Raw genomic sequence first — 20,180 nt, 5'->3', positions numbered from 1 at the left:
GGGGGGGGGAGGAGATCTGGGGCAAAATGCAGGGATCCAATTAGCACAAAAACTGGGTGCTGCCCCTCAAGGCAGGGGAGCAAATAAGTGCACAGATATTTATAACAGAAGATCTTAGTATGTCCCCTAACTTTGCTCACTAATGGGTCATTATCTTTCTCAAGTTCCTGTGTATTTTTTTAATGAAATGAGATCAGAACATATATATACAATTTTGTTTCCTGTTTTTCACTTAGCCTTTTCATTTATGCATTTACCATATAATTTAAATCTATTCATAATTTTTTTCTGGTAGAAGATAATTAGTTCTGAAGTTCTCGTTGTCCCCAGTTAGGATCAGAAGCTTAATAGACATCTTTGAACTGCCATCCACGGGGCCCAGGATGGAATGAATGCTAATTTTATGTTGAACTTGGGAAGTCATTGAGAAAACCCAGAACCCAGGATGGGAAGTCACATCTGATACTAAATAGCTGTACCCTGGGCCTCAACGTCTTCACCTGTAAATTAAGAAGGTTGAGCTGGAGGAGTTCTATAGTCTGTACTTGTCAAACGTTTTTGGGATTCTAACACTGCATAAGTCCAGAAGGATTCTATGTGGACCCTTCACATGTCCCAAATGGCAGGACTTCCTTCTTTTTCATAGCTGAAAAAATTATTATTTTTTATCCTCACCCGAGGACATTTTTCAATTTTTTGTTCAGATAGACTGAGAGGGAGAGAGAGGGAGAGAGAGAGAAACATCAACGTGAAAGGGACACATCAAGTGGCTGCCACCTGCACGACCCAACCAGGGCCGGGAACAAACTGCAACCGAGGTACATGCCCTTAGTGGGAACCGAACCCGGGTCTCTCCGGACTGCAGGCCAACGCTCTAACTGCTGAGCCAAACCGGCCAGGGCTAAAAAAAATTATATATATATATATATATATATATATATATACATATATATATATATATATATATATATATATTTACGCACACACACACATTACGTTTTCTTTATTCATTTATCAGTTAATGGACACTTAGGTTACTTCCATAATTTGGCTATTGTGAACAATGCTGTAATGAACGTGGGTGTACAGATATCTCTTCAAAATAGTGATTTTATCTTCTTTAGAGATACACCCCAAAGTGGAATTGCTAGATTACATGGTAGTTCTATTTTTAATATTTTGAAGGGTTCTGTCCTGTTTTCCATGGTGGCTATACCAATTTACATTTCCACCAGCAGTGCACCAGGGTTTCCTTTTCTCCACATCCTCACCAGCATTTATCTCTGGGCCTTGAATTTTCTGTGGGTTTACCCTTCATCTTTTCCCAGGCAGATGTTCCAGCAAAGCCTGTAGAGTGTCCTGCAGCAGAGGAAAGTCTTCACATGTGAGCATTATGTTCTCATTGCGATGGGTCCGTTTTACTGCGGTGGGAAGGACATAACATATTGCGGGGCTGTGAAGGAAAAGCACTCGCAAGGTTTATTCTTGTCTCTTGCGCATGAAGGGAAATTGATCTTAGTTTCAGAAACCTGTACTTGTCCATCTTTCCATGAATCTTCTTGAAGATGAAGCACTTTGGCAGGAACACTTTTGCAAAAGCATCAGAATAAAATAATAACTGTCTGCAGATGACAAAACATGGTTAAAAACAACCATGATTAAGAATCTGGTGAGAGTTCACATATATACACAAAATGAGACAATTGACTTAGTTATCCATTCCACTCTTTTTTTTTTTTAATTTTTTATTTATTTTTTTGTTACAGATGTTTCTCCTTTTTTACCCTATTGGCACCCCCCTCCCCACCCCACCCCCACCCTGTCCCTGGCTTTGTTGTCCATGTCCATTGGTCATGCATACATGTATATAAGTTCTGTGGTTTAACTCCTCCCACACCCCAACCCCTCTTCTGAGGGAAGTCAGTCTGTGCCCTACTTCCATGTTTCTGGGTCTACTGTATTCCTCAGACTGTTACGTTCATTATATTCCGTATATAAGTGAGATCATGTAGTATTTGTCTTTTTCTGCTTGGCTTATTTCACTTAGGATAATACTTTCCAGGTCCCTCCATGTCGTCTCAAAGGATAAGAGATCTTTCTTTCTTACCGCTGCATAGTACTCCATTGTGTATATGTACCACTGCTTTTTTATCCATTGGTCTACTGATGGGCACTTGGGGTATTTCCAGATCTTAGCTATTGTAAATAGTGCTGCTATGAACATGGGGGTACAAATATTCTTCCTGAATGGTGTTTCAGGCTTCTTAGGGTATTTTCCTAGGAGCAGGGTCACTGGGTCAAATGGAAGTTTAATTTTTAATTTTTTGAGGTAACACCATAGTGTTTTCCATAGTGGCTGCACCAGTCTCCATTCCCACCAGCAGTGTATTAGAGTCCCCTTTTCTCCACACCCTCGCCAACACTTGTTGTTTGATGATTTGTTGATGGCTGCCATTCTGACAGGTGTGAGGTGATACCTCATTGTTGTTTTAATTTGTATCTCTCTGATGATTAGTGATGTTGAGCATTTCTTCATATGTCTCTTGGCCATTTGTATGTCCTGTTTGGAGAGGTGTCTATTCAGCTCCTCTGCCCATTTTTTAATTGGGTTCTTTGTCTTCCTTTTGTTGAGTTGTATGAGCACTCTATATATATTGGAAATTAACCCCTTATCTGATATATCATTGGCAATGATGTTCTCCCATACAGTGGGTTGCCTTTCCATTTTGATGACTGTTTCTTTTGCTGTGCAGAAGCTTTTTAGTTTGATGTAGTCCCATGTGTTCATTTTTTCCTTTGTTTCTGTTGCCTTAGGTGATGTATCAGTGAAAATTCTGCTCCGTATGATGTCCGAAATTTTGTTGCCTACATTTTCTTCTAGAATATTTATGGATTCACGGGTCACATTTAAATCTTTTATCCATTTTGAGTTTATTTTTGTGTATGGTGTAAGTTGATGGTCTAGTTTCATTTTTTTGCATGTAGCTGTCCAATTTTCCCAACACTATTTATTAAAGAGGTTCTCTTTACTCCACTGTATGCTCTTACCACCTTTGTCAAATATTAATTGTGCATATTGCCTTGGGTCCATTTCTGGATTTTCAGTTCTGTTCCACTGGTCTATATGCCTGTTCTTGTGCCAGTACCAGGCTGTTTTGATTACAGTCGCTTTGTAGTATAACCTGATATCTGGTATTGTGATCCCACCTACTTTGTTCTTTTTTTTCAAGATTGCTGTGGCTATTCGGGGTCTTTTTTGGTTCCATATGAACTTTTGAAGTATTTGTTCTAGTTCTATGAAATATGTCGTTGGTATTTTGATGGGGATTGCATTGAATCTATAGATTGCTTTGGGTAGTATGGACATTTTAATGATGTTAATTCTTCCAATCTATGAACAAGGTATGTGCTTTCACTTTTTTATATCTTCCTCTATTTCTTTTTTTAATGTCCTGTAGTTTTCTGCAAATAGGTCCTTTACTTCTTTGTTTAAGTTTATTCCTAGGTATCTTAATTTTTTTGGAGCGATGGTAAATGGGGTTGTTTTTTCCGTTTCTCTGTTAGTTCATCATTGGTGTACAAGAATGCTGTCGATTTCTTGACGTTAATTTTGTATCCTGCTACTTTGCCAAATTCATTTATTAAGTCTAGTAAATTTTTGATGGCGTCTTTAGGGTTTTCTATGTATACTATCATGTCATCTGCAAATAATGACAGTTTCACTTCCTCTTTTCCAATTTGGATCCCTTTTATTTTTTCCTCATGTCTGATTGCTGTGGCTAAGACTTCCAGTACAATGTTAAATAAGAGTGGCGAAAGTGGACATCCCTGTCTTGTTCCTGTTTTTAATGGAAATGTTTTTATTTCTGCCCATTGAGTATGAGGTTGGCTGTAGGTCTTTCATATATGGCCTTTATTATGTCGAGATATGATCCCTGTATTCCCACATTGCTGAGTTTTTTTTATCAGAAATGGATGCTGGATTTTGTCGAATGCTTTTTCAGCATCCATTGATATGATCATGTGGTTTTTATTCTTCATTTTGTTTATGTGGTGTATCACGTTTATTGATTTGCGAATATTGTACCAGCCTTGCATCCTTGGAATGAATCCCACTTGGTCATGATGAATAATTTTTTGATGTATTTCTGGATCAGATTTGCTAATATTTTGTTCAGGATTTTGGCGTCTATGTTCATCAGGGATATTGGCCTATAGTTTTCTTTCTTTGTAGTGTCTTTTTCTGGTTTTGGAATTAGGATTATGGTGGCCTCATAGAAGGTGTTTGGAAGTCGTCCTTCTTCTTGAATTTTTTGAAATAGTTTGTGGAGAATTGGTGTTAGTTCTTTTTTGAATGTTCGGTAAAATTCCCCCGTAAAGCCATTTGGGCCTGGGCTTTTGTTTGCTGGGAGAGTCTTGATTACCTCTTCAATTTCCTTAGTTATTATTGGTCTGTTCAAATTTTCTATCTCTTCCGGTCCAGTGTTTGGAGATTGTGTGTTTCCAGAAATTTGTCCATTCTGCTTAGATTGTCGAATTTGTTGCCATATGGTTGTTCATACTAGCTGTTAACAATCTTTTGTATTTCTGTGGTGTCGGTGGTTACTTCTCTTTCATTTCTGATTTTGTGTATTTGGGTTCTCTCTCTTTGTTTCTTGGTGAGTCTAGCTAAGGGTCCATCAATCTTGTTTACCTTTTCGAAAAACCAGCTCTTTGTTTCATTGATCCTTTAAATTGTTTTTTTGGTCTCTATGTCATTTATTTCTGCTCTGATCTTTACTATTTCCTTCCTTCTACTTGCTCTGGGGTTTTCTTTTTGTTTGCTTTCTAATTCTTTAAGTTGTGAGGTTAGACAGTCAATTAGAAATTTTTCTTGTTTCTTGAGGTAGGCCTGTAGTGCTATGAACTTCCGTCTCAGAACTGCTTTTGCTGCATCTCACAGATTTTGTGTTGTTGTGTGTTCATTTTCATTGTTTTCTAGGAAGTTTTTAATTCCTTCCTTGATCTCCTCGGTGACCCATTCATTGTTTAATAACATGCTATTTAGCCTCCATGTGTTGAAATGTCTTTGCATGTTCTTGTTGCAATTGATTTCTAGTTTCATGCCATTGTGATCTGAGATGATGCTTGATATTATTTCAGTCTTCTTGAACTTGTAGAGATTTAGTTTGTGTCCTATCATGTGGTCTATCTTTGAGAATGCCCCATGTGCACTTGAGAAGAATGTGAATTCTGTAGTTTTGGGGTATAATTCTCTGTAGATATCTATTAAATCCATTTGGTCTAGTGCTTCATTTAGAGTCTCTGTTTCCTTGCTAATTTTTTGCCTAGAGGATCTATCCAGTGGTGTCAACGGGGTGTTGAAGTCCCCTGCTATGATTGTATTGCTGTCAATTTCTCCTTGGAAGTCCTCCAGAAGATTTTTAATATATTTTGGTGCTCCTATATTGGGTGCATATATGTTTATCAAGATTATATCTTCCTGTTGGATAGATCCTTTCAATATTATGTAGTGGCCTTCTTTGTCTCTAGTTATGGCCTTCATTATGAAATCTATTTTATCAGATATGAGTATTGCTACCCCAGTTTTTTTTGCTTTCCATTAGCTTGGAAAATTTTTTTCCATGCCTTCACTTTCAATCTATGTGAGTCTTTTGTTGTGAGGTGGGTCTCTTGTAAACAACATATAGATGAGTCATGCTTTCTTATCTAGTCAGCTACTCTATGTCTTTTTATGGGAGCATTCAATCCATTTATATTTAAGGTGATTATTGATATGTACTTGTTTATTGCCATTTTTGTTTAGTGTGGTTCTATTTTTCTTCCCATTTCTCCTGCTAATTACAGCAGTCCTTTTAACATTTCTTGCAGTGCTGTTTTGGTGCTAATGTATTCACGTAGCCTTTTTTTTGTCTGGGAAGCACTTTATTTGACCTTCTATTTTGAATGATAGCCTTGCTGGGTAGAGTAGTCTTGGATTCAGATCCTTGTTTTTCATGACCTTGATTACTTCATGCCATTCCCTTCTGACCTGTAGTGTTTCTTGTGAGAAATCAGCTGAGAGCCTTATGGGGTTTCCTTTGTAGGTAACCTGTTGCTTCTCTCTTGCTGCTTTTAGGATTCTCTCTTTGTCTTTAATTTTTGGCATTTTAATTACTATGTGTCTTGGTGTGGGCCTGTTTAGGTTCTTCTTACTTGGGACTCTCTGTGCTTCTTGAACTTGGATGCCTTTTTTCTTCACCAAATTAGGGAAGTTTTCTGTCACTATTTTTTTTTAAATATATTCTCTATCCCTTGCTCATTTTCTTCTTCTTCGAGGACTCCTATAATGTGAATATTATTACGTTTCCAGTTGTCCCAGAGTTCTCTTAAGCTGTCTTTCTGTTTTTTATTCGTTTTTTCCTTTTGTTTTTCTGATTGGTTGATTTTTTTCTACCCTGTCTTCTAATTCACTGATCTGTTCCTCAGCTTCCTCTACTCTGCTTTTTAAACCTTCCAATGTGTTTTTCATTTCTGATATGTCATTTTTTATCTCTTCTTGATGGTTTTTAAATTCCAGTTGGCTTATTTTCAGTGTCTCTATGTCCTCACTCATGCTGTTGAGCTTCCTCAAGATAATGGCTCTGAATTCTAGCTCTGTTAACATGCCTAACTGCCCCACATTGTTCTCGTCTTCGGTGGAGGTCTCTTGCTCTTTCATTTGGCTTCTGTTTCTGTGTTTCACCATTTTGGCTATCACAGTGGCCTTTGGAGCCTGTCAAGTTTTCCCTGTGGGTGTTGGTGTTTGTGGCTGTTTGTGGCTCCCTCTCCTGGGTTTAGATGAGCGAGGGACGACCCACGTTAAACTCCACTGTCAAGTCTTACTTTCCTGGTTAAAGTTGCTAGCCCAGGAAAGGTACTGTTATCCTCTAGCTTTTGCCTGGAGGCTAGCAGTTGAGGTTACTTGATGAGTTTTGGGTTGTCAGTTGATCGAAAAACTCCCTCAGGTGCTCCTTAAGGGGATTTCACGAGGGTGGGGCAGATGCTGGTTGTTAATGAGCTTCAATTAGCACTTCATTGGCCCACAAGGGTGGGGTTGGATCTCCGAGGGAGGGGCTGCTGCCTTTCCCCAGAGCCCTGGGAAGGAGCAATATGGCCACCATCCTGCTTGGCAGCAACTCAGCTAAACTCTGAGTACCCTCCAAATCCCTAGTGTCCCCACACAGTTCCATTGCAGTCTGCCCTCCCTCTGCCGGAGCCCAAGGTGAGTGGCTGTGGCTGTTTTAGCCTCTGTCCCGGCTCTGCGCTGTGGAGCCACTTGGGCGTGTAACCCGAGGGCGCTGCTCCCAGCTAAGGCCGCTGCCGAGCTGCTGACCGTGGGCTCCCAGCCCTCGTCTTGCGCCTTCGAAAGCCTACCAGGATCGAGTCAGTGTCCCTGGTTATATAGTCCTCGCAAGGTGCTTTTCTGTTGGTTTTTCCCGTCGATTTGTCTGTGTTATTGTTGTAATTTCAGTTTGGTTCTGGGAGACGGTCTGTGTAGCTCCGTTCACTCCGCCGCCATTTTGGAATCTCCTTTCCACTGTTATTCAGCCTGATCATACATAAAATTTTTCACTCAAGATTCCTTGTCCACAAACCATCCACACTTCTCATATACCTTTCGGCTGTGCCCCAGCTTTTTCCTTTTGTAGTTTGAAAGAATAATTGTAATTTAGGACAGAATTACTTATTTTACGCATTACAAAAATAAAAATAAAATAAACGAATAGAAAATGGTTCTTTTATCTTCCTTTTATCCAAAAAACACATTCTCTTTTCCTCTCAACAAAAATGCATCTCCTTTTTTTCATACCTTCTTTTACAGAAAACATGTATCCTACTTTTCATAAACATTTTCTTACATCCTTATTATTTTCTAGTCGTTTTGTAAAACGCCTTCCCTATTTTACAAATCAATTTGGCTACAACAGTCTGTATTTTTTAAAGGCTCCTTTTGTCCTTCAGTCTCTGTGGGCAATGTTTTGGTTAGCTCCTGGGGTGTTTACATTTCAAAGGCATGATAAGATTTACAAGTTTCAGAGACAGAAAGAATTCAAGTTTTCTCCTACACATTTTCAGATATATTTTTTTATTATCAGAAGTCTAAGGAAGTTGCTATTTAAAATTTTTCTTTGTATTAGGGGTCTGACAGCATGGAGCATTCCAGCAGCTCCATTGTCAATCACCATAACCTCCTCCCCTTTGCTCTCCTTACTTTCCCAGGGATCCCACCTCTTAGTGCCCCAATCAGGTTCTGTCTCAGCACTGGGACCTTAATCTAAAGCATCCTTTGCCTTCTTAGCTTTGCAAAATGGCCTACTAAGATCTCTCACTTATTTTTTTAAAATAATTTTTTATTTTTTAATTACAGTTGACATACAATATTATTAGTTTCAGGTGTACAACATCGTGGTTAGACATTTATGTAATTTACAATGTGGTCCTCCCAATAAGTCCAGTACCCACCTGGCACCATACATAGTTATCACAATACTATTGACTATACTCCTTATGTTCTAAATTACATCCCATGACTGTTCTAATTTCTTTCCGTTATCACCCAGCCCCCCAACCCCTCTAACTTATTTTGTCAGCCCTGTCTGTCAGCCCCAAAGAAGCTAACAGAGTAGTTGACAGCTACATGCCCTTCTCCAGTCTCACTTGTTTTTAAATATGTTTGCATTGATTTTTTGAGAGAGAGAGGAAGGGAAAGGAGATAGAAACATTGATGTGAGAGAGATACATCAATTGGCTGCCTCCTGCATGCCCCCTGCTGGGGATCAAGCCTGCAACCAGGGCATGTGCCCTGACCAGCATGGGACAATGCTCAGTCCACAGAGCCACACCGGCTAGGCACCAGTCTCAGTTTTTGATCCAACTAACTTGAGTTCCAGCCTCTAGTTGGGCGTGGTGGCTGTAGCGGCCAGCATGAGGGCTTGTCAGCTCTAGCCATTCGGGTCCACAGCATTAACAACCCTGTGGTCCTTGGTGAGCATTACAGAGGGTATGCAGAGGCTGAAAGAGCTGTTTGGGTCCTCAGGAGCACCTCCAAGTAGGGCAGCTAGAGATCAGGACACACACTGATAGTGGCCATAGCCTGTGGTGTGCACACCGCTTGGATGTAGGGGCAGCCGCAGGTGCCTGTGTAGTGGTAGGGGTTGGTGGCAAACACATATGTAGTGCGGAGTATGCAGGTGAGTAGCTGAAGGGGCCAGCTGCAGGTGAGCACAGTGGTCCAAGCGTGTTACAGAAGACAGGACCTACTCTGGACTCATGAACAGCTTCTGGGGCTCTGGTTATTGCTGTGTTTTTTCCCATGTCTGCACACAGTACTCATCCCAGGCACACACACTGCAATGAAGGCTAATGATAGACATCAAGCTAGTAGTGCACACAGGCACAGCTGGAGGGGCTAGCCCTGATCATGCACACCGTGGCGGGGATCAGCCACTGGGATCTAAGCTGGTATGTTGTACTCATATAACTGCAGTGGCCTGGGCTGGCTGTGAGTGTGCGTCCTGGGCTCTGGCATGGTATGAGGGAGGAAGCAGAGAGATTCAGGCAGCTGATGTCAGCAAATATGAATACCTGTTGGATAAAAGGCAGTGAAATCAGCATGGGGGTCTGTGGTGGCTGTGCACGCCACTGGCTTCTTCAGTGACCAAGTCTCTGGGTTTATCTACAGAGCAGGTCACTGGGAACCACAACCACTCCCACTGTCTTGTTGCACTGTTAGCCCAGCTCTTTTTCCCTTGTCCCTCGCCATCCTTATACACCTCGGCTTTGCTAGTTTGGTGAAACCAAAGCATGACCTTCATGTGGTGCTGCTGCAAAAGGCTGGGGAAGCTGTTCACTTACCTCACTCTTTCTTTCCCTGTGTGGACAGCTCGTTAGCAGGGGAGTTCCCTCTTGATGCTGAGCCACGCCAGCTGGAGCATGGAATGATGCCAGCAAAATGAAGCTGTTCTTCCTTCCCCTGTGTGTGGTTATTCTCAAGTGTTCTTTTTGTTGTTGTTGTTCCACTATGTTGAAATTCCTTACGTGGACTCCAGAACTCTTCCAGGTCTGTTTTTGGTCAAACATGGCTGTCTAATTGTTGATCTTTGTTGGGGGATGGAGGCGGGGGCTCCTATTCTGCCATCTTGATGATACCCCTCCCCTATTGCCTTTAATTTCTGGATCTGATTGAGGTTATCTTATAAGTTGGGAAGACATCATTGCTTCTTCTTGAGCCACAACCAAGAGGCCTGGACACATCTCTTATCACATCTCAGGTCATTAGGGATATTGTAATCTCACTAGAAGTGGTGACCTCAGACCTGGCCATGATTAAGGCTAGACAACTTAATTTTTTTCTAGATTTGATATCCCAAAAGACTCGGACCAAAATGAAAGAGCTCCTTTTCCAATGCTAAATCTTATTTGGCATGGAAATATACTTGGAAATTTTTAACACCGGAAAGATAGAAAGAGGTCATGCTTCATGGTCCGTGGTCGAGGTCTATCTAAGTGATGACTCAGCGTTGTAGAAGCGGCATGGCTTGCTGTGGATGAAATCTTCTCCGTTAACTTTTAATCTCGTTTTGATCAAAAGCTTTTACTCATTGGGTAATATGAATATGGATGTGCATGTTTAAGAAAATTAAAAGAAAAAGTGACATTTGTCATCAGATTGTATTTATGCTGATAGGAGCTACCTATATTCAGCTAATTTGAGGAACGGTTGCGAGCTTTCCACAAACCTGCAGAACCATTGACTTCCTGAATATTTCCGTGTGGCTAAAGAAGTAATGACGTCTTCCCAAAAGACATCTGAAAGTTAGGTTCGTCATTTCAATCACGGTATCGCCCCTCCTCCATTTTGGACCTGCTCTCTCTGATGGGCAGTGTTAATCTCTCCCTCCTGTGTGTCAGTACTGAAACTGGGCACCTGTCAGACTTTTTGCAATTATTTCTCCCCAACTGGACTGTGAGAGCCTCAAGGGCAGCAAAACCTTTATATGTCTAGCACTCAGTGTAGTGTGTGGAACTAAAAGCTTCTCTGCCACTCTCATCTGTAGTTTAGATGATCAGAAGAAACTGGATTTCCCACAGAAATTACTGAGAGTTAAACTAGAACCATCACAAGTAAGTGTGAAATCAAAAATCTGAAGAGGATATAAACGCTAGAGAATGTCACAAGGACTAAAATATTGGACTCAAACCACAAAGTCTCCTAGACACAGGATTTTCTAGGGCATTGCAGGAGGATGGAGGTTCTTGTAAAGCTGAATTTATAGGACTGTAATTTGAGGCTAATGGGGCAGAATCATGTATACTCTACGCTTGGAAGCTCATGATAGCTTTCTGTCTATTATTACCACATGTTTTTGGTTCTGCAAATAATGATAAATAACAATGAGACATGTGCAAGCCTTCAATAAAGATCTTTATTGGGACAAAATGATTCTGGGCAAACTGCACTTTCAATCATGTATCCAATCAGGAGCATCAAAAGCTATTTCTCCTTCTTCTACATGACTTTTGAATATGTCACTGAGTCTGCCTTGAGTTTCTAACAATGCACTCACTGGAAATGTTTTTGGGGTGAAAAGGCTAAGGTTTGAAGGTGAACACTGCTGTTTGTTAGCTATATGGTTTTGGGCAAGCCCCTTTACCTATCAGAGCTTCTATTACCTATTTGAAAAGTTGGCATAATAAAGCTTACCTGGAAGAGTGGTTATGAGGCATAAATGTGAACATGTATGTGACTGTCCTTAACTGTGGCCTGGCATATGCTAGATTATCAATAAGTAGAGCTAGAATTCAATTCCATAGACCCAGAGAAGTGGCCCCTGGAGTAGAGTATAATGGGTGACAAAATGCAGAGGTCACTACCTCACCCTGAGGTGTAATCAGAATTTGATTTCTATAATAGAACCCGGGACCTCCAATGTCAGGTCTCTATTATGCCTTCCCTTCTGTTCTCATTGCACCCAAGACTGACCACGTCCAGAGACAAATGAAGCCAAGCAACCTTTGTAACATTTAAGTAATCTCCGAGGATGAACAAACAGGGAGGGACCACCTGGGATCAGAGTGAAGGATATGAGGACAGGGAATGACAAACAGAGCAGGTCACCTTTGATCCTCAGGACCAATGTTTCAGATTGCAGATGTTTTGGTGTAGCTAGTAAATTGGAAAAATTAGAAGATGAAGCAAGTTTGTTCCACATTCACTCAGGGCAATAGTTTATCGAAGCTAAGGAGGAGCTAACCATTTAGATGGAACAGGCCCTCAAGCTTGAACGTTGTCTCCAGTCCTTTTTGTCTGCCCTGGATTCAGTCTAAGTGTTGGTTTCATTTGTCATCTCAAATGCATTACCACATGTCTTAGCCAACTGAACTACGCGTCTACATGGCAGGCAAGTACCTGAAAAGATAAGGCCCGTTTGGACATTAGAAAGATAATCCTGGAAGGAGAAGGAGATGAAGTGAAAGAGAAGGACTAAACTTGAAGTACACAGGTCAACTCCGGGGTTGCTACAATAGTTCAAACTAAACATTATGAAGGTACCAACTAGGCAGTAGCCCTGGATATTGGGAGAGGACAAATTCCCAAGAGATGTTGGGATTAAAATTGAGTGAGCCGGTGACTGAATATGGGGAGTAAATTTTAAAAAGCAAAGATTTCAGCCCTGGCCGGTTTGGCTCAGCGGTTAGAGCATCGGCTTGCAGTCCAGAGAGACCCAGGTTCGGTTCCCGCTAAGGGTATATACTTCAGTTGCAGTTTATCCCTGGCCCTGGTTGGGTCATGCAGGTGGCAGCCACTTGATGTGTCCCTTTCATGTCGATGTTTCTCTCTCTCTCTCTCTCTCCTCTCTCTCCCTCCCACTCTGTCTGAATAAAGAATGGAAAAATGTCCTCGGGTGAGGATAATAAATAAATAAATAAATAAATAAATAAATAAATAAAAAGGAAAGATTTCAGCTCTGGCCAGTTTTGCTCATTGGTTAGAGCATCAGCCTGCATACCAGTGAGACCCGGGTTCAATTCTAGCCGAGGGCACGGACCTCGGTTGCAGTTCGTTCTGGCCCTGGGTGGAGTCACATAGGAGGCAGCCAGTCTATGTGTCTCTCTCACATCAATGTTTCTCTCTCTCCCTCTCCCTCCCTCCTAATCTGTCTAAAGATAAATAGAAAAATATCCTCTGGTGAGGATTTTTTTAAAAAGGAAGATTTCAAGGCTCAAAATAAATCAAGACTATCCATAAGGATATTTATAGCAGAAAAATCAAAACAAGGTGAATGTCCATCAAAGGAAAATGGTTGAATACACGGTGATATGCCCATGCTCTGGGACAGTATGCTGTCATTGTCAGAATCAGTCAGATGCAAGCCACTGCCTTGGAGGGGTTTCTTCAGAGTGTAGTTAAGTAAAATGCACAGAGGAACATACATAAGATGATTCCATTAGATTAATATAAAAGCAACAACCAAAAAACCTCCATATGTATGTCTATGCAGATATGTATACATATATATGTAAATGTGTGGATATGTGTGTGTGTGTGTGTATTTTGTTATGATTATGATTGTGTGAACAAAGTGGAGGAGGAAGGAAATAAAAGAAAAGTAAAATCTATATTATAAAGCATTGTCCTTGAATTTTTAAAGAGTTTGTATTTTTGTTGACTTGCATATGCATGTATATGGTTAAATGGAGCTTAATCCAATCAATTGATTTTTGTTCTCTTATATTGTTAGAGCATATTTATAAAATTGGTATAAAATATCACAATATACGAACCTAAAATTGCTTAGAAATGAAGTTTACTTTTTAAAAAAATCTACACTAGATCTATTTTCATTGTACACAAACACAATCAAAGTATATTTTTCAGTCATTTCAACATTCCTCTCAAATTAAATTTAAATCTTGCCACAGCTGTTTAAATCTGGATGAATTTAGGCAATTACTCTCTCAGCCTGATCTTTCTCATGTGAACAATGGGAATGATCATTTCAACCCTGAAATGTGGTTGTTAGGATCAAATAAAAGAATATCCACAGACTGCCTGGCTCGTAGTAGGCTCTCCTCAGGTGGCAGCTCCTATTCTCAGTTGTCTTTGGAACCCTGCTCCCCAACTTCTCAAGGGTGACATGATTGATTTCAGCCATGGCCTTCAGTTCCTCCCAAACCTCCACTGATATTTTCTCTCTGGTTCCAGGAATAATGGGCCCTCCCCTTTTCTCTAGACTTTGATCCGTTACTTGAGGCTAAAGAAGGAATTCTGGGCCACTGGCCAGTGAGCAGGCATCAGGCTCACACATAGTTTCTTCCTGGTCCTATTTTTAGCTGATCTGACTTCTTGGTTTAAAACTTATCATCAGATTGAAAGTAATTTTCAAACGTCCTGTTCACATTTAACAAGTGAAAGTCCTTTTTTGCAAGTTGTAGTTTTGCAAGTTTTGCCCACAATGTAATGAAAATGATTAAACAAATGTGGGATTTTGGTGTGATAGTATTAATAAGTGCTGGATAACTAGCTTTGGGGTCTTCCCTCCCAGCCCCATCAAAATGTAATAGAAATGAATTGAGCTTTTGACACAATTATGATAAAAATCTTTTTGGAGGAACTAAAATAACCTTATATTTGCATTATTTGTCTAGTGTCTGCACTCCTGGGAAAACCAGAGAGATTGAAATGTTCCAGCTAAAGCTGTATTATGTCGGCACCAAAGTTGCTGAAGGACTTCAGTTTTATTTTTAGCTAAGAAATTACACATACAACTGGATAAAACTTAGCCATTCCGTTTGCTGAGTCCTCTGTTCTAAAATATATCATTAATATAGGAAAGATGTATAAAGAAGTTTATAAATGTAAATCCCAATCAGTTGAAAGTTTCCCTCAGTTTGATTCATAGCACATAGTGCGTTATGTGCATAATGTACTAGTGCACATAATTCATAGCACTAGTCTGTTCTGGCCAGAACTTTCCTAAAGGAACTGCAGGGGCCCTTTTGTAGCTAGAAGTTGAACTTTGGGTATTTCTAGATTTTGTAGATTTTGTCCTCATTTTATTTGTGTAGATTTTTATTTCTGTTTTTTGTTTTTTTTTTTAATCCTCACCCGAGGACATTTTTCCATTTTTTGTTCAGGTAGAGTGGGAGGGAGAGAGAGGAACAGAGAGAGAGAGAGAAACATCGATGTGAAGGGACACATCGAGTGGCTGCCACCCGCACAACCGACCAGGGCCGGGGACAAACTGCAACCGAGGTACGCGCCCTTAGCGGGAACCGAACCCAGGTCTCTCAGGACCGCAGGCCGACGCTCTAACGGCTGAACCAAACCGGCCAGGGCAGATTTTTATTTCTGAATAGTGTTTCCTTCTTTGTTGACTCTAAATTACACTTTAATCTTCTTCAAACAGCAGAATACTTATAAATTTTACAAAACAAATCTTCAGAAGTGGCTACTTATGGGTAAAAATTCTATTACATTTGGTTTACCATGATTGATGAAAAGGCAGAAACCAGTATTCACTGTTTACAATGCCTCGGGCATTGTTCAAGACCAGGCTTTCTCAACCTTGGGACTGCTGACATTTTGGACTGGATAATTCTTTGTTGTGATGGGGCTGTCCTGTGCATTAAATAATGTTTGGTGACATCCTTGGCTTGGACCCACTAGCTGTCCATAGCACACCTCCCCATCCCCCACCAGTTGTGACAAACGAAAATGTCTACAGACATTGCCAAATGTCCTGTGAGGGGAAAAAAATCATCCCTTGTTAAGTATCACTCACTGTTGTAGACACTTTGACACAGGTAATTTTATTTATTCTTTACAGCAGAGACTATAATATACTATGAATGTATATTATTTTCCCAAGGTCACATAGTGGGTTATTGAGTGGGTTCTTGGATTCAAATTCCAGGTGGTATAATTCCACAGCTCCTTCTTCTCTTGTAGAGATCCTGCTGGGAAAAAAAATATATACACAAAGAAACATGATTTAGATTGAACATTTCTTGAAACAAAAAGGTTATTCTGAGTGAGCTGCCTAGTAATTTCTATATCCTCAAACCTCAAACTGGTCCCTAGGATGTGTTTTAGCTGCCATCAACCCCCAACCCTCCCTTCCAACAAATATCTTATTTTTCCCTTAGAGATAAAGTTGTCTGACAAGTTTTTTCAGTTTATTCCTCTTTACCTCAACCATTCTGAACCATCCTTCTTTCTAAGGCCAACCCCTCTCTACCTGGGCCCTTGACCATACCTCTCTTCCTTCCCTCCAACCTTTCTTCATAAATTATCCTTATGACAAATGATCCCTATTAGGAACCTTCGTTCTTCCCTCGGTCAGAGAACATGCTTATCCAACTCTGGTTAATTTTGTGTGTCAACTTGACTAGGCCATGGTGCCCGGACATTTGGTCAAACATTATTGGAGATGTTTTTGTAAAGATTTTTTTTAGGTGGCATTAACATTTTAATCAGTAGACTTTGAGTAAAGCAGATTTTTCTCCTTGTGGTTGGATCTCGTCCTGTCGAAGGCTGATTGACCTCTCAGGAAGAAGAGGGAATTCTGTCTAGCTTAGGATTCAAACTGTAACTCTTGTCTGGGTCTCCAGCCTGCCAGCCTATCCTGGGGGTTTTTGATTGGCCAAATCTCCACTATTTCTTTCCATATATACATTCTATTGGTTCTGATGTCTTAAGAGAACATAATACACCCCCTTTGTGAAAAAAAACCCTTTCTCCGAAGCTGCTTGGCATCTAGTTCAAATGCCCCCCTGTCCATAGCTCTGCTGGTCTCTCTCTCTCTTCTGCAGGTATCTCTCTTCATAAGGAGATGTTTGAAACACTGGAAACAGGGATCTTACTTATTTCATTGTTACATTTCCAAAATGTGTCTAGCACAATAACTTGGATAATTAAGCTTAATCATTTGAAATGTGAAAAATGTTCTCTAAATAAAGTTTAAAAACATCTGAAAAGGAATGCAACAATAATCATTTCCTTTTGCTATTTCTGTACTTAGATGTTTGAATTTGAGCTCTGTTTGTTAAAAACTTTCTTTTGGGGTAATTTAGTCCTCTTTTTTTAAAAAAAGAAAATGTTTTTCAGAGTTGCAATAAAAGAGCAATCCAAATACATAAAACTGTAGCTTTGTTCATGGAATTTCAAGGTCAGAGGATTCACTCCCCAAATCCAAATGGTGATGAAGACACTGTGGTGGTGCTGACAGACACTTTTATACTTTACTCCAAGTTTAACTCCTTCACTCCTCCTCATGATGACTAGTATGAAATTAGAACATTTTAAAAAATTCAATTAATTATTTGTTTAACAAGATTTTACTTAACGTCAATAAGATTTTTTTTATATAAAAAGCAACAGGGATTAGAAAAAGGACATTTTGGATTCTGACTTCCATGGAAGACTCAACAGCAGCATCCAGGGCTGAGGTCAGGCTGAGGCTACGGAGCTCACGAAGGCCAGGCCGAGGACAAGGCGTGGATTCCTGTCACCAGGCTGGACTGCCCAGTCCAGGACATGAAGGTAAAGTCTCTGGGGAAGATCTATCTCTTCTCTCTGCCCGTCATGGAATCTGAGATCATTCACTTTTTCTTGGGAGCATCCCTCAAGGATGAGGTTTTGAAGATTATGTCCGTGCAAAAGCAGACCAGCGCTGGCCAGAGGACCCAGTTCAAGGCATCTGTCGCCCCTGGGGACTACAATGGACATCTGGTCTTCTGGGTGTTAAGTGTTCAAAGGAAGTAGCCACGGCCATCCATAGGGCCATCATGCTGGCCAATCTCTCTATGGTCCCTGTGTGGAGGCTACTGGGCTAACAAGATTGGCAAGCCCCACACTGTCTTCTCCAAGGTGGCCTCCACTGTGGCTGTGCTGGTGGCCTCATCCCCACCGCCAGGGACACTGGCATGTCTCAGCCCCTGTGCCCAAGAAGCTGCTGCTGATGGCTGGTATCGACTGCTACACCTCACCCAGGGGCCACTGCCACCCAGGGCAACTTCGCCAAGACCACCTTTGGTGCCATCTGTAAGACCTACAGCTATCTCACCCTAGCTCTGGAAAGAGACTGTGTTCATCAATTCTGCCTATCAGAATTCACTGACCACCTTGTAAAGACCCACCCAGAGATTCTGCACAATGGACCCAGGCTCCAGCTGTGCCACCACATAATTTTATACAAGGAAAATAAAGTGAATGAAGCCTGTTTAAAACAACAACAGTTATATTGGATGGAATTTTTACCTTTAGGCTGAAGACCTGAAAGGGAGTTTCAAAACATAAACACATTGTTAGGGAATTATAAGGAGCTTTTAAAACCTTTAAAAATTTTTTAGCAACACTCATAACACTCTACTAAATTTTGTTACCCACAATAATGAAAATACCGCAATCAAATCACTTCTGTTTTTATATTTGTCTCTGGTTCTATAGTCCTTGCCCATGGAGGTATATGATTTTTACCAACATTTTATTATAAAATCTTTTGAACACATCACTCTATCCATCTTTTTTAAAAAATATGTTTCAAGTAAGTTGCAGATATTCATATACTTTACCACAATTAAAGGGATATAGTTTGGGTTTGCAAGGCTGTTCAACATTTTTAAAAATTCATCATATCAACAGGGTAAAGAAAAAAATTATATGTTTGTATCAATAGATGCTGAAAAAGTATTTGACAAATTCATCCCCTATTCATGATAAAATCTCCCATCAAAGTAGGAATACTTTATCAAATAAAGAGGAACTTCCTTTACTTGATAAAGAACATCTACAAAAAATATATACCTAGATCATACCTAATTGTGAGAAACTAGATGCTTTCTGCCTAAAATTGGCTACAGGACAAGAATGCCCCTCTCAACCCTCTCTTCTATTCAGCATCCTACTGGAAGTCCTAGCTAAAGCAATCAGACAAGAAAGAAATAAAACAGTCTTTGTTCACAGATGGCATGAATATCTATGTAGAAAATGTGAAAGAATTGCCCTGGCCGGTTTGGCTCAGCGGTTAGAGCGTCGGCCTGCGGTACAGAGAGACCCGGGTTCGGTTCCCGCTAGGGGCACGTACCTCGGTTGCAGTTTGTCCCCGGCCCTGGTTGGTCGTGAAGGTGGCAGCCACTCGATGTGTCCCTTCACATCGATGTTTCTCTCTCTCTCTCTTCCTCTCTCTCCCTCCCGCTCTATCTGAACAAAAAATGGAAAAATGTCCTTGGGTGAGGATAAAAAAAAAAAAAGAAGAAAATGTGAAAGAATTAACAACAAAAAAATCTGCTGAAACTAATAATCAATGATAGCAAGTTTTTTGAAATGAGATTATGACGATTGAAATAAAAACACCTCAATGAATCATGCCATTAATGAGATAGTCATGCTAAAAACGTTGAACCTGAATGTGATTAAACCTGTAATGCCAACTATTAGTCCACAGGAGCTAGAGAAACAAAACCACAGATAAGCAAGTAGTAAAATCCAAACCACAGAAAATTCTCTGGGACCAACAACCCACTTTCTAAAAATAGATTGTAAGAAAAAAAAGGGTATGTGGAGGAGAACCTATTGATTAAATGACAACTTAAAAGACATATTTCTCAACGTAATATTTGTACTTTATTTGGATTCTGATTCAAAAACCTTGTAAAAGTTATGACATTTATGATACAATTAAAAATATGAACAGTTACTGGATGTTGAGTCTACCCACAACTTGATATAAACTTTTACGTACTTGTAAACCCATTTAACTACCACAAATCAAGAAGTAGACCATGTTCATCTCCCACAAAAAGCTTCTGTGGTAACTTCCCAGATGGTAAAACCAACCTTGAAATAGCTACCAGGCTAATTTCCATCACTGTGGAGTGTTGCTTGTCCTAGACCTTCATACAAGTGGAATTATACAGTATGTATTTCCACTTGTCCATCTTCTCTTTCTCTCGGCATGTTTTCCAGATTTATCCATGCTGTAGTGTTTATCTGTACATTCTTTATTGTGTAACGTTCTCTTGTATGAATATACCATGATGTATTATTCCTTCTGCTTATGACTATTTGGATGGTTCCTAATTTGGAGCTATTTTAAAAGAATATACTATGAGCAGTAAGGCGTAAGTCATTTTGTGGACATAACTGTGTCGTAGAA

The sequence above is a fragment of the Molossus molossus genome, unplaced genomic scaffold (genome assembly GCF_014108415.1).
Source record: "Molossus molossus isolate mMolMol1 unplaced genomic scaffold, mMolMol1.p scaffold_m16_p_8, whole genome shotgun sequence".
NCBI classification, from domain to species: Eukaryota; Metazoa; Chordata; class Mammalia; order Chiroptera; family Molossidae; genus Molossus; species Molossus molossus.
Note: the sequence above shows the minus strand (reverse complement) of the source record.